Genomic DNA, 15,760 nt, shown 5'->3' on the forward strand with positions numbered 1-15,760 from the left:
AATATCAAGAGCTACTGTACCCAGTGGTTTCCGATGGATGGTTGCTATAGATGTATATGATCGAGTCATGTTAATGTGACCACCGCATACGTTCGACGTTCATATGCAATAACCTTTCACAGCCGTTAGGTGACAGCACTAGTAGTGGAAGGTATATAAAGCGTGTCAGGGGCACACAAAAAAACAGTGCAATCGTTTTCGTAATTTGGAAGGGGATGCCGTACAAAAGGGTATGATCGTTGGCTTTCGGGACAAGCATTTTCGAAACGGCTAAGTACGTAAACTGTTCGTACCGCCGTGGTTGATGTACACAGTGCATGGCACAATGGCGTTATCCATAAGCGCCGAGGCAACTGCGGTGCGCTACGGACCACAGATGTCAGGGGTGAACGACGGCTGCGGACATGTATACGGGCGGATAGATGTGCAACTGTTGAGCAGCTGGCCGCCCAGATTAACCAAGGGACTACCAACAGTGTCTCCTCAATGACCGTTCTGTTGTGCTCTGCCCACTCGTCTAATAAAGGGTGCCTAAGAAACCTGCTTTCTCGGATCGCTAGACAACAATTCAAGCAAATCGTTAATAAAGTTTATTACAAACGGAAATGATTACAATACTTAACTTTATGAATTATCGTAAGTGTCGCCAGTAATGGGCGGCATGAAACATAAGCACGTTATTCAGTGTATACAACGCCTAATACAAACGAAATTATACAAGTCCTAAATCACTGATGTAGCGTTCGTAGATCAGCTAGACTTCAACTCGGGCTGCGGTCAGGCGGCGCGGTGCTTATATTCTCTTCGCCTAGGTGCCACTCCTGTCTCGGTGTCGTCCTAGAGAGGGTTGGTCAGCGTACTATCGGCTGACGTCGTCTCACAGCACTCTCTACTGTAACATTCCTGGGCGTCGTGTCGGGGCCTGACTTTAAACCGGAACACGCTCAGCGAACGTTGCTGCGTATCGGCCTCATCAGCATGCATCCATGCTGATTGCTATTCATAGGCGACGAAGGCTGGAATTTGCACACCAGTACCGCAAGCGGACATCCACTGAGTGATGACAGGTGGCCTTTTCGTATGAATCACGTACTATGCTCCATCGGACAGATGACCGTTGGCGTGTACGGCGTGAAACGTCTGAAAGCATAGGTCCAGGCCGGAGAAGGGAGTGTTATGGTCTGGGTATTGTTGTCACGGCATTCTCTGAATGATCTCGACATTCTGGGGCACAATGGATTAACACAAGTTTGCATCAACTCTTAGGAACCATGTCCGCTGCTAGATGCAGTTTGTTTCTCCTCGGCATGATGGCATCTACCAGCACGACAATGCAACATGTCACACATCTTGCAGTGTACGTGCGTAATTCGAAGAGCACCAGAATGAGTTTGCCGTACTTCGCTGGCTACCAAACTCCCCGGATTAAAACGCTATCGTGAATCTGTTAGACCACCTCGATCGGGCTGTTCGCGCCGTGGATGCTTTTCCGAGATACCTAGCGCAGCTGGCCACGGCGATGGAGTCGCCATGCCGCCATATGCCTGTCGGTACCTTCCAGAACCTTACTGTCTCTCTTCCTGCAGGTCTCGCCGCTGGCTGCACTCGAAAAGGTGGCTATTCAAGCTTTTTGATAGGTGGTCACATTAATGTGACTGGTCCGTGTGTTAACTATTTCCATTTTCTCACCATCTTCTCTGCTCTTGCGTTTCGCATCTTCCTTCCGGCCCTTAGGGTTACTCCAGAACATTTTACATTGTAGCACTTATTAGAGCTTCTTCCTATTCCATTCGCTTATGGTGCGAAGGAAGAATGATTGCTTAAACGTCTGTGTATGCTGTGTAGTGAGACGAGTTATAGTATATTCCTAGAATACTCATATAATGTTTCCAGAATGAGATTTTCACCCTGCAGCGGAGTGTGCGCTGATATGAAACTTCCTGGCAGAAGTTTGGAAGGTAGGAGACGAGGTACTGGCAGAAGTAAAGGTGTGAGTACCGGGCGTGAGTCGTGCTTCGGTAGCTCAGATGGTAGAGCACTTGCCCGCGAAAGGCAAAGGTCTCGAGTTCGAGTCTCGGTCGGGCACACAGTTTTAATCTGCCAGGAAGTCTCATAAAATGTTGTTTCTTCTTAATTTTTATTTTTGAATTGCATCACCGCAGACAATTTTTCCTCTTAGGATGGCAGTAAGATCTAATATTTCGGTAAATCAGTACTGACCCATTAACCAAAGATGAACACGCGTTTCATAATGTTTTCAGAGACGTAATACACATAGAGGAAACAAGCTAGCTTCAGAGGCTATTTAACTGTATCAAAAACCAAGTTCGAGAAACAAAATTATTGTGTGACGACAATTATATTAATTTGCTCACCACCCACGTGGAACAACCAATTCTTAAGAAGCAATTAATTTAGCCGCGCGGAGTGGCCGCGCGGTTAGAGTAGCCATTTCACGAATTGCGCGGCTCCTCCAGCCGGAGGTTGCGTCCTCCCTCGGGTATGGGTGTGTGTCTTGCCCTTCGCGTAAGTTAGTTTCAGTAGTGTGTAAGTCTAGGGACCGATGAATCCAGCAATTTGGTCCCTTAGGAATTCACACACAATCTATTAATTTAAGTAGTATACACGTATTCATTGGTTGTAATGAAAGTGACGAGCGTAGTTCTCTATGACTCATCAATAATATGGATATTGTTCGCTGTATAGTTTGTCAACAGGTTGTGGTTCTAAAGAATGAATCAGATTCATCCAATATGTTGGAGCCAGACTGTAAGAGCATATAAAAAGCTGTTTTACTCCTTACTGAAATTCCATATAACTAATTGTTCAAGTGTGTGTCAAATTTTGCAAAGCTGCGTGAAATGACCCTGCAGAAAAATAGTCCACCCCGACTATGTAGGGAATGAGAAAAATCAATGAACAGCACGACTCATCGCCAACTGATATGATATTCATGTTCAGTTCTGAAATTTAATAAAAAAGCGGTTATTAGATTATTGATTTCAGATTAGTATATTCCTAGATTCTCTGAACTTGCCTATTCACAATGCTATCCTTTTAATAGTGATATTCATCCTAATCTGATGTATCTGAAAGGCTGTAAAAAACGTTTTACTCTAACTGAGCGAGGTGATGCAGTGGTTAGAACAGTGAACTATTATTTTGGAGAAGCGAGGTTCAAATATCTCCTTTCACTTTCCTCGTTTGTGAAATACTAGCAACGTCAGGCTTTTCTGAAAACTTCAGCCTGCGGTGAAGTAGAACACCGGGTCCCGTCACATCACCGAAGTTAAGCGCTGTAGGGCTGCGCTAGCACTTGGATCGTGACCATCCTATCTGGCGAGCGCTGTTGGCAAGCGGGGTGCACTCAGCCCTTGTGAGGCAAACTGAGGAGCTACTTGATTGAGAAGTAGCGGCTCCGGTCTCGGAAACTGACATACGGCTGGGAGAGCGATGTACTGACCACATGCCCCTCCATATACACATCCAGTGACGCCTGTGGCTGAGGATGACACGGCGGCCGGTCGGTTGCGTTGGGACTTCATATCCTATTAGGGTGTTTAGTTTAGTTTTACTCAATAAAACAGTATATAATTTGAGGGTTAACACCACACAGTCTATATACACACATGGCAAATCTGTAGACCTCACGAATAGTTTTAAGGAAGAGAATGTTCAGTAATAGGAAGGTAGACAGTTCAACAACGACTAAGACTTTCAATAATTGTTGAAATTAACGTTAAATACAAAGTAATTGCAGATTAACATATGGAATAGGTGTAAATAAAATCCATGAAAAAGCAATAATGTAAGGCCCCTCATGAATTCCTATGCGTTGCAAGAAAGGATGGTTAGAATTTAACCCCTTAATGACGTCGAAATCATCAGAAAAGAGACGTAAGCTAAGTTTTGTTAAAGAAACATAGAAAGTCGGCCTCGCCCCTTTTCAAGGAACCATAGGAGTATAAAGGAAGAAACTCAACATAAAAATAAAAATTACTTCTGATTAGATGATTCAGCAGAGTAAATCCGTTTATGGTAGTTAACATGCTTTAGTGGCGTTTTGAATTACAGTGATATAAATCCATTCAGATTATTTTTAATGACGCTGTTAGATGTAATGAAGTAATATTTGTAAAAGAAAGCGGCACAGATATCTAGTGTAGCCATATGATGAAAAGACTTCAATGTGGTGCAAGGACTGACAACTTACGTTACATCTACATCTGCAGCTACAGCTACACTCCACAAGTCATCTAGCGGTGTGTGGCGGAGCGCTCTTTGTGCACTACTGTCACCTTCTCCCTTTCCTATTCCAGCTGCGAATGGTTCGCGGAAAGAATGACTGCCGGTAGGCCTCCGTGTGGGCTCGAATCTCTCTAGTTTTATTTTCATTGTCTCGTCGCAAGATGTACGTAGCAGGGAGCAACACACTTCCTGACTCTCCTAGGAACGTACGCTTTCGGAACTTCAACAGTAAACCAATCCGTGATGCAGAGCGCCTATCTTGCAACGTCTTTCACTGGATATGGCCGACCATCTTCGTGACGCTTTCGCGCTTACTAAACGAACCTGTTACGTAGTGTGCTGCTCTTCTTTGGATCTGCTATGTCCCCTCTATCAGTTCTATCTCATGTGAACCCCGACTGAAAAGCACTATTCAAGTATTGGTCTAAAGAGAGTTTTGTAAGCTTCCTTCTTTGTTGAGGGACCACCTTTCCTGGTGATTTTTCCAGTGAATCTCAGTGTGGCATCTACTTGTCCTGCGATTAATTTTATGTAATCGTTGCACTTTAAATCACTCCGTGCACATACTCATAGATGTCTTATAGATGTATCTGCTTCCAGTAATAGATCTGCAATTGTGTCATCACACAACAATGGAACAAACAATGCGTCTTTCCGTCAATGTATACGTGGTACGTTACATTAGTTTATGTTGAGGGTCAGTTGCCTCTCCCTGCACTTAGAGTCGATCCTCTGCAGGTCTTCGTGCTTTTCGCTAAATTTTTCTAGCGTTTCGAATTCTCTGTATAAAACAGCTATATCCGCGAAATCCCTTATGGAACCTCCGACGCTATATTTACTAGGCATTTTATATTTATTGTGAAAAGTAATGGATCCACAACGCTCCCCTCGGGCACACGCTAAGTTACTTTTACCTCCGAAGCCTTCTCTCCATTAAGAATGACATTCTGCGTCCTGTTTGCTAGGGACTCTTTAATCCGATGACACAGTTGGTCTGATATTCCGTGCGTTCATATTTTGCTCATTAGGCGTCAGTGCGGAACTGTATCGATTGCCTTACGGAAGTCAAGGAACACGGCATCTACATGGCTGCCAGTATATACCGCCTTCTGGGTCTCGTGTACGAACAGAAAGAGCTGGACTTCACACGATCATTGTTTTCGGAACCTACATTCATTGTGGCAGAGGAGATTTACAGTCTCGAGAAATGTCATAACACGCGAGCGTAAAACAGATTCCAAAATTCAACAACAGACCGACGTCAGAGACATAAGCCTATTGCTTTAAGCGTCTGTTCGGCGACTCTTCTGGGAAGCGGGAATGACCTGTGCTATTTTTCAATCATCAGGATCACTTCGTTCTTCCCGAGACCATCGGAACCTTGTTGCTAGGGGAGGGGCATACTCTATGTAGAATCGTATTGATATCCTGTCAGGTCCAGTGCCCTTTCCTCTGTTGAGCGGTTCACTTTGCTTTTCTATTCCATGGTAAGTTATTTCGATACCAGCCACTTCGTTGTTCGTGCGACAATTTAAAGGAGGTACCACAGTGCGATCTTCTTCCACGGAAAAGTTTTGGAAAAAGACATTTAGTACTTCGGCCTTTTGTGTGTCAGTGCCATTATGGTCACAGGGTGTCTGGAGAGATAGCTTCGATTTGTTTACAGTTTTAACATGAGACTAAAACTTCTTACTACCTACTGTCGAGTCGACAGACAGAACTTCTTTTTCAAATTCGTTGAACGCTTCACTAATGGTTCTCCTTACATTAATTTTAGCTTTGATTGATTTTTGCTTGTCAGTGGGACTTCGGCTAAGTTCAAATTTGCAGTAAGCCTCTCTTTGCTTTCGTAGCGGCTTTCTAACACAGCTGTCGAACCACAGCGGGCCTTCCCCATCCGTCATAGCTTTGCTCATCGTATTGTACAACGTTCTTGTCCATTGATACTCGAAGTTATTAGTGATGGAGACGAAATTTTCACACTGTCCGCTGAGGTAAACTGAAATGTGTTTCCTGCCGCACTTGCTGACCAGAAAGATTTTCTTGTCGTTTTGGAATTTCTACTTACAGCCGTATTCAGTGATGCCGTAACGGCCTTACGGTCCCGGACCCCCTGTTCTACAATAACGGAGACGAAAAATTCGATGTCTGTTAATCACCAGCAGATGTAAGGTGTTACCTTCACGAGTCTGTTCTCTGATTAACTGTTCAAGTTAATTTTCGTATGAGGCATCTTGAAGAATTTCACACGGTTCCCTATCTCTATTGCACGCCCTAATCGTATAAGTATCCCAGACAGATGTAGATAAATGTAAACCTGTGCAGTTTAAAACACAGAGGATTACTATCCTACGAGTACACTATCAATGAGTAACAATTCGGAGTCAGTCAACTCATACAAATATCTAGGTATAGAGGTCTGCATGAAGATGAAATGAGATCAACACATAGACTCTGTCATAAGTAACACAGGTAGGATACTGGGAAAATGCAGTCAGTCTTCAAATTATTCTTCGAACGCCAACTTTTTTTATCGTCAGTATACTGATGGGTTTGATGCAACCCGCCATGATTTCTTATCCTGCGCTAACCTCTTCATCTGGAAGTAGCTCTAGCAGCATACGTTCTCAATTCTTTTGGATGTGTTCAAATCTCTTTCTTCTCCTACAGTTTTACCCTCTATACCGCCATCTAATAACACGTAGTTTATCCCCTGATGTCGCAACACGTATCCTACCAGCCTGTCCCCTCTTCTCGTCAGTGTTTCACATATGTTCCTTTCTTTGCCGATCCCTTGAAGGACGTCCTCAGTCTTCATTTCATCAGTCCACCTATTTCTCAAAATTCTTCTGCATCATCACAACTCAAACGCTTAGATTCTCTTGCCGGCCGGTGTGGCGCTTCAGTTTGGAACCGCGTGACCGCTACGGTCGCAAGTTCGAATCCTGCCTTGGGCCTGGATGTGTGTGATGTCCTTAGGTTAGTTAGGTTTAAGTAGTTCTAAGTTCTAGGGGACTGATGACCTCAGATGTTAAGTCCCATAGTGTTCAGAGCCATTTGCTTCGATTCTCTTCTGTTCCAGCTTTTCCACTACCCATGATTCATTACCATATAGTGTTGTGCTCCCCAAATTAAGACCTATGTTTGATACCAGTAGACTTCTCTTGGCTATAAATGCCCTCTTTGCCCGTGCTAGTTGGCTTTTTATGTCCTTCTTGATTCACCCGTCATGGATTATTTTGATTCCAAGGTAGTAGGCTTTTTTGATGTCGTCTACTTCGTGATCACCAGTTTTGATGTTAAGCTGCTCTCTTTTCTCATTTCTGCGGCATCGCATTACCTTTCTCGTTTTCCGGTTTACCCTCAATCCATATACTGTACTCAGTAGACTGCTCATTATAGTCAACATATCCCGTAATTATTCTTCATTTCCACTGAGGGAAACAATGTCATCACCAAATCTTACTACTGATAGCCTTTCACCCTGAATTTTAATCCGACTCTCGAACATTTCTTTTATTTCCGCCATTGCTTCTTCGACGTATCGATTGAACAGTAGGGACGAAAGACTACAACCCTGTCTTACACCCTTATTAATTCGAGTACTTCGTTCTTGATCTTCATGTCCTATTGTTTCCTCTTGGTTCTCGTATATATTGTATATCATACTCGTTTTTCTATAGCTTACTCCTATTTTTCCCAGAATTTCCAACATATTGCACCCTTTTACATTGTCAACAATCGCTTTTTCTAGGTCGACGAATCCTATGAGTGTATCTTGATTTTTCTTCAGTCTCGATTCCATCATCAAGCGAAACCTCAGAACTACCTATCGGGTGTCTTTCCTTTCCTAAAGCCAAATTGGTCGTCATCTTACTGATCGTCAATTTTCTTTTCCATTCTTCTATACATTATCCTTGTCAGCAGCTTGGATGCATGAGCTGTTAAGCTGATTGTGCGGTGGTTTTCGCACTTACCTGCCCTTGTTACCTTCCGAATTGTGTGGATGATTTTTTTTTAAAGTCTGATGGCGTGTTGCCAGTCACAAAGGTTTTATACACCAAAGTGAGTAATTCTTTGGTTGCCAGTAACTCCAGAGACGTCTGAAATTCCGTTAGAATGTTATCCATCCCTTCTGCCTTATTTGATCTCAGGTCTTCCAGAGCTGTTATAAATTCTGACTGTAATACTGGATCCCCTATCTTTTCCATATCGACTCCAATTTCTTCTTCTATAAGTCATCAGGGAAGTCCTCCCTCTCACACAGGCCTTCAATGTACTCTTTGCACCTATCCGCTCTCTCCTCTGTGTTTAACAGTGAAATTCCCATCGGAATCTTAATGCTACCATCCTAGATTTTAATTTCAACGAAGACTGATTTGACTTTTCCATTGCTGAGTCAGTCTTCCAGACGATTACTTTTTTTTTCGGGCTCTTCACATCTTTGCTGCAGCCGTTTCGTCTTTGCTCCCCTCTGCTTGCTATTTATTTCATTCCTAACTGATTTACATTGCTGTATTCCTGGTTTTGCTGAATAGTTCTGCACTTACTACTTTCGTCGATCAATTGAAGTATTTCATCCGTTAGCCAATGTTTCTTAGCAGTTATCTTCCTTGTGCCAGAGTTGTCTCTCCAACGTTTATGATTACCTTTTCACAGAGGTTCACTCCTTTCAACTGAACTGCCTACTCTGGTGTTCCTAAATCACAGTGATCACAGCACTAGCAAACTGCAAACGCGTCCCGTCATTCCACAGCACTTCATTATCCCTCTTCCTTCCACACAGATTCTTTTGGACGATCCTCTTAAACTTCAGTCACCTTACAAAGTTTCAAGAACCACTATTAACTGAAGAATCTAGAAGTATACTTCAATCCCCAGCACATCGTTCCCGTAGTGACTGCGAAGACAAAATTACACTAATTTTGGCGCACACAGACATTTAAGCAGTCATTATTACTGCGTTCCATTTGGCATTTGAGCTAAATTTATTTGATTATTATTCTGAGGTATGAAGTATTACGTTAACGGTCTGAATGGGTAGACGAGATTACTTCAGCTCGGAGTTAATTGGTAGACAGGCTCATTTAGTACGGATGCCTGTGCCAAGGTAACTTGTTAGTGGACTGAGCATTTTTTGGTAAGAAGGACACAAATTGTTACCTTTGATGAAGAGTCTATCAACAGATGTACGAGAATCTTCAGGTATTCTCGAGGGAAGTGTGTTGACACACTAGCTGTTCGTGCTGTGTATTAATAACCTGACATAAAATGTTAATAGTAATCTTAGGTCATCATCATCATCATCATCATCATTTAAGACTGATTATGCCTTTCAGCGTTCAGTCTGGAGCATAGCCCCCTTATAAAATTCCTCCGTGATCCCCTATTCAGTGCTAACATTGGTGCCTCCTCTGATGTTAAACCTATTACTTCAAAATCATTGTTAACCGAATCCAGGTACCTTCTACTTGGTCTGCCCCGACTCCTCCTACCCTCTACTGCTGAACCCATGAGTCTCTTGGGTAACCTTGCTTCTCCCATGCGTGTAACATGACCCCACCATCTAAGCCTGTTCCCCCTGACTGCTACATCTATAGAGTTCATTCCCAGTTTTTCTTTGATTTCCTCATTGTGGACACCCTCCTGCCATTGTTCCCATCTACTAGTACCTGCAATCATCCTAGCTACTTTCATATCCGTAACCTCAACCTTGTTGATAAGGTAACCTGAATCCACCCAGCTTTCGCTGCCATACAACAAAGTTGGTCGAAAGATTGTACGATGCACAGATAACTTAGTCTTGGTACTGACTTCCTTCTTGCAGAAGAGAGTAGATCGTAGCTGAGCGCTCACTGCATTAGCTTTGCTACACCTCGCTTCCAGTTCTTTCACTATGTTGCCATCCTGTGAGAATATGCATCCTAAGTACTATAAACCGTCCACCTGTTCTAACTTTGTTCCTCCTATTTGGCACTCAGTCCGTTTATATTTCTTTCCCACTGACATTACTTTCGTTTTGGAGATACTAATCTTCATACCATAGTCCTTACATTTCTGATCTAGCTCTGAAATATTACTTTGCAAACTTTCAATCGAATCTGCCATCACAACTAAGTCATCCGTATATGCAAGACTGCTTATTTTGTGTTCACATATCTTAATCTCACCCAGCCAGTCTATTGTTTTCAACATATGATCCATAAATAATATGAACAACAGTGGAGACAGGTTGCAGCCTTGTCTTACCCCTGAAACTACTCTGAACCATGAACTCAGTTTACCGTCAACTCTAACTGCTGCCTGACTATTCATGTAAAGACCTTTAATTGCTTGCAAAAGTTTGCCTCCTATTCCGTAATCTCGTAGAACAGACAATAACTTCCTCCTAGGAACCCGGTCATATCGCTTTTCTAGATCTATAAAGCATAGATACAATTCCCTGTTCAACTCATAACCCTTCTCCATTATTTGCCGTAAGCTAAAGATCTGGTCCTGACAACCTCTAAAAGGCCTAAACCCACACTGATTTTCATCCAGTTGGTCCTCAACTAATACTCGCACTTTCCTTTCAACAATACCTGAGAAGATTTTACCCACAACGCTGATTAAAGAGATACCTCTGTAGTTGTTACAATCTTTTCTGTTTCCATGTTTAAAGATTGGCGTGATTACTACTTTTGTCCAGTCTGATGGAACCTGTCCCGACTCCCAGGCCATTTCAGTTATCCTGTGTAGCCATTTAAGACCTGACATTCCACTGTATTTGATGAGTTCTGACTTAATTTCATCCACCCCAGCTGCTTTATTGCACTGCAATCTATTGACCATTTTCTCCACTTCCACAAATGTGATCCTATTTCCATCATCATTCCTATCCCATTCTACTTCGAAATCTGAAACATTACTGATCGTATTTTCACCTACATTGAGCAACTCTTCAAAATATTCCCTGCCGGCCGGAGTGGCCGAGCGGTTAAAGGCGCTACAGTCTGGAACCGCACGACCGCTACGGTCGCAGGTTCGAATCCTGCCTCGGGCATGGATGTGTGTGATGTCCTTAGGTTAGTTAGGTTTAAGTAGTTCTAAGTTCTAGGGGACTTACGACCACAGCAGTTGAGTCCCATAGTGCTCAGAGCCGTTTCAACTATTTTTGAAAATATTCCCTCCATCTGCCCAAGGCATCCACAGGATTCACCAGCAGTTTTCCTGACTTCTAGTACTGTGTCCCTGTACCTTGTCCATTCCTTTTCCAATGACTGTAATTGACTACATTCAACTAACTGGTACCTTTCTGAGATCGCTGTTATGTACTTGTGCCTGATTTCCTTATCCTGAAGTCTCTCCACTCTCATCCTCCTACATATGGACCTGTCCTCCTGCACTTTCGGCCTCACAATTCCAATTTCACTGCAGATTAAATAATGATCAGTGTCATCAAAGAATCCCCTGAATACACGTGTGTCCCTCACAGCCTTCCTGAATTCCTGATCTATTATTATATAGTCGATGACAGATCTGATTCCCCTGCCTTCCCAAGTATACCGGTGAATGTTCTTATGTTTAAAAAAGGAGTTTGTGATTACTAAGCCCATACTGGCACAGAAATCCAAGAGTTGTTTCCCGTTCCTGTTGGCCTCCATATCCTCTCCAAATTTACCCATAACCTTTTCATACCCTTCTGTTCGATTTCCAATCCTGGCGTTAAAATCACCCATGAGTAGAACACTGTCCTTGTCCTTTACTCTAACAACTACATCACTGAGTGACTCATAAAAACTATCCATCTTATCTTGATCTGTCCCTTTACAATGCGAATATACTGACACAATCCTAATTTTCTTGCTAGACACTGTCAAATCTATCCACATCAGTCGTTCGTTTACATACCTTATTGCAACTACGCTGGGTTCCATTTCTTTCCTGATGTAAAGTCCTACACCCCATTGTGCTATTCCTGCTTTAACTCCTGACAGGTAGACCTTGTATTCTCCCACTTCCTCTTCTTTCTCACCCCTTACCCGAATGTCACTAACAGCTAAGACGTCCAGCCCCATCTTACTTGCAGCCTCTGCCAGCTCTACCTTCTTCCCAGAGTAGCCCCCATTGATATTAATAGCTTCCCATCTCATTACCATTTGTTTGCCAAGTCGTATCTTAGGAGTCCCTGGTTTGTCAGTTAGAGGTGGGACTCCGTCACCTCCAAAGGTCCGAGCCATTTAACTCTGATTGTTGCAAGCATCATATTTAAAGTACCAGGGAAGCAGGTTGCCAGTCTTACTTGCCCCGAATCCCATTGGGTTTTACCCTTAACGGTTGAGGGACTAACCGGTGGATTTGGCAGTCTTTGCCGTATGAGCACAAAGGTGACCACGACTCAGAATATGTCCGAGATGCCCAGCCTTATTCCACAGTGACTGGTATCCCGACTGTCGGGACCACTTACTTGGCCACTCATACGTTGCCCGTGGTTCATGAACTAGGACATGACTACAAGAACCCACACCAGGTTTCTGCTGATAATTCAGGCATCTACACTAAAGCGCCAAAGAAACAGGTATAGGCATGCGTATTCAAATACAGATATTTCTTAACCGGCAGAATTCGGCACTGCCGTTGGCAACGTATGTATAAGACAACAAGTATCTGGCGCAGTTGTTAGATCGGTCACTGCTGTTACAATGGCAAGTTATCCAGATTTAAGTGAGTCTGAGAGTGGTGTTATAGTCACCGCACGAGCGATGGGACATAGCATTTCCGAGATAGCGATGAAGTGAGGAATTTTCCTTGCGATCATTTCACGAGTGTACAGTGAACACCAGGAATCCGGTAAAACATCAAATCTCCGACATCGCTGCGGCCGGAAAAAGATCATGCAAGAACAGGACCAACGACGAATGAAGAGAATCGTTCAACGTGACACAAGTGCAACTTTTCCGCAAATTGCTGCAGATTTCAATGCTGGGCCATCCACAAGTGTCAGCGTGCGAACCATACAACGAAACATCATCGATATGGACTTTCGGAGCCGAAGGTCCACTCGTGTTCTCTTAATGACTGCTCGACACAAAGTTTTACGCATCACCTGGGCCTGTCAACACCAACAAAAAAATGGTTCAAATGGCTCTGAGCACTATGGAACTTAACATCTGAGGTCATCAGTCCCCTAGAGGGGTCTCATGCTACCTCTCAATCAATCCCCTAGAACTCAGAAATACTTAAACCTAACTAACCTAAGGACATCACACACATCCATGCCCAAGGCAGGATTCGAACCTGCGACCGTAGCGATCGCGCGGTCCCAGTCTGAAGCGCCTAGAACCGCTCGGCCACACCGACCGGCTCAACACCAACATTAAACTGTTGATGACTGAAAGTACGTTGCCTGATCGGACGAGTTTCGTTTCATATTGTATCGCGCGGATGAACATGTACGGGTATAGAGACAACCTCATGAACCCATGGACTCTGCACGTCAGCAGGAGACTGTTCAAGCTGATGGAGGCTCTGTAATGGTGTGGGGCGTGTGCAGCTGGAGTGATATGGGACACCTGATACGTCTACATACGACTCTGACAGGTGACACGTGCGTAAGCATCCTGTCTGATCACCTGCATCCATTCATGTCCATTGTGCACTCCGACGGAGTTGGGCAATTCCAGCAGGACAATCCCACACCCCACACGTCCAGAATTGCTACAGAGTAGCTCCAGGAACACTCTTCTGAGTTTAAACACCTCTGTTGGCTGCCAAACTTCCCAGATATGAACATTGTTGAGCATATCTGGGTTGCCTTGCAACGTGTTGTTCAGAAGAGATCTCCACCCCTTCGTACTCTTACAGATTTATGGATAGCCCTGCTGGATTCATGGTGTCAATTGCCTCCAGCACTACTTCACACATTAGTCGACTCCATGCCACGTCATGTTGTGTCACTTTTGCGTGCTAGTTGGGGTCCTACATGATATGAGGCAGCTTTACCAGTTTCTTTGGCTCTTCTGTGTATAACGGAGTACTATTTGAAAGACATTAGATCAGATCTTGATAAAACGGGAATACTGGCAAATTACTTTAAATATTAAGAATTTTAAAATTCACTTTACAAAACAAGAAAGTATAGTACCCTACCGACTCGCCCCCGCACCCCCCACCCCCGCTCCTTTAACCACGTATCTTGCCGTCGGTGGGGTGGCTTGTGTGCCTCAGCGATACAAATAGCTGTACCGTAGGTGCAACCACAATGGAGGGCTACCTGTTGAGAGGCCAGACAAATGTGTGGAAATTGAAGAAGGTCAACAGCCATCTAAATAGTTGTCAGGGCAACAGTCTGGATGTGTTGAATCCTCGTTAGCCGGTTTTATGTCATCTCGTTGTCTCTGTAGAGCTGTACCACGGGAAGCAAGGAGAGGATGTTGGTTGGTGGCCGGTATCCTCGGTCTATGACAACTGCAGGCAATTATTAACTGGTTTCTTTACCCATAAACAAGGAGCTACTTAACTTAAGCTTCCATGTGCTGTGGTACATGCTCTCTGTATAGTCCGCTTAAGCCTCACTGCTGTTGAAGTACGAAGTCCAGTATGTTCAATATAAGGTTGCTATATGCTGTCTTTCTCTGTGCTGTTTGAGGCTCTGACTCGGTGACACACTGGAACTCACTAGGTGCAACATGTTCCAACTAACACGAACTGACTGAACTAACTGCAACGAAGTAACTGTCCCTCCGGTCGGGGCGGCGATCCTGAATACTAGCGGCCGAGAGGGCGTTGGCGGTACGTTTCCAGCGAGTCTGTCATTGGCCTCTATCGATACTCTCGTAACCTCTATGCTGCATGGTGTGCTGGCGCCAGCGTACGCCAGTACAGGATGATTGACTTATCTAGCCTCGTAACATCAGCCAAATCAGCTTTGCTGTGCTGGTACTGTGAACATCTGAAATCAAGGAGAAACTACACCCATAATTTTTCACAAGAGCATGCAGCTCTACTTTATGCTTAAATGAGGATACCGTCCTTTAGGGTAAAATATGCCTGAGGTAAAAATAGTCCCCCACTCTACGTAGGGACTACTAAGGAGGGTATCATCATCAGGAAAAACAAAACCGGCATTTAGCAGATCAGAGTGTGGCGTGTTAGATCACTTAATCGGGTAGTAGGTTAAAAAACTGAAAAAGGGAAATGGACAGGTTGAAGTTAGATGTAGTTGGAAATAGTGAAGGTCGGTGGCAGGAGAAACAAGAATTCTGGTCAGGCGAATACAGGTTTATAAATACAAAATGCAATAAAGGTAATGAAGAAGTAGGTTTAATAATGAATTAAAAAAATAGTATCACAGATAAGCTACTATGAACAGCGTAGTGGACGCATTATCGAAGCCAAGATAAACATGAAACCCACACCTACCACAATAGTACAACTCTATATGGCAACTAACTCTGTAGATGATGAAGGGATTGAAGAATTGTATGATGAGTTAAAGAAGTTATTCAGATAGTCAAAGAAGAGGAATATTGTG

Source organism: Schistocerca piceifrons, chromosome X (genome assembly GCF_021461385.2).
Source record: "Schistocerca piceifrons isolate TAMUIC-IGC-003096 chromosome X, iqSchPice1.1, whole genome shotgun sequence".
NCBI classification, from domain to species: domain Eukaryota; kingdom Metazoa; phylum Arthropoda; class Insecta; order Orthoptera; family Acrididae; genus Schistocerca; species Schistocerca piceifrons.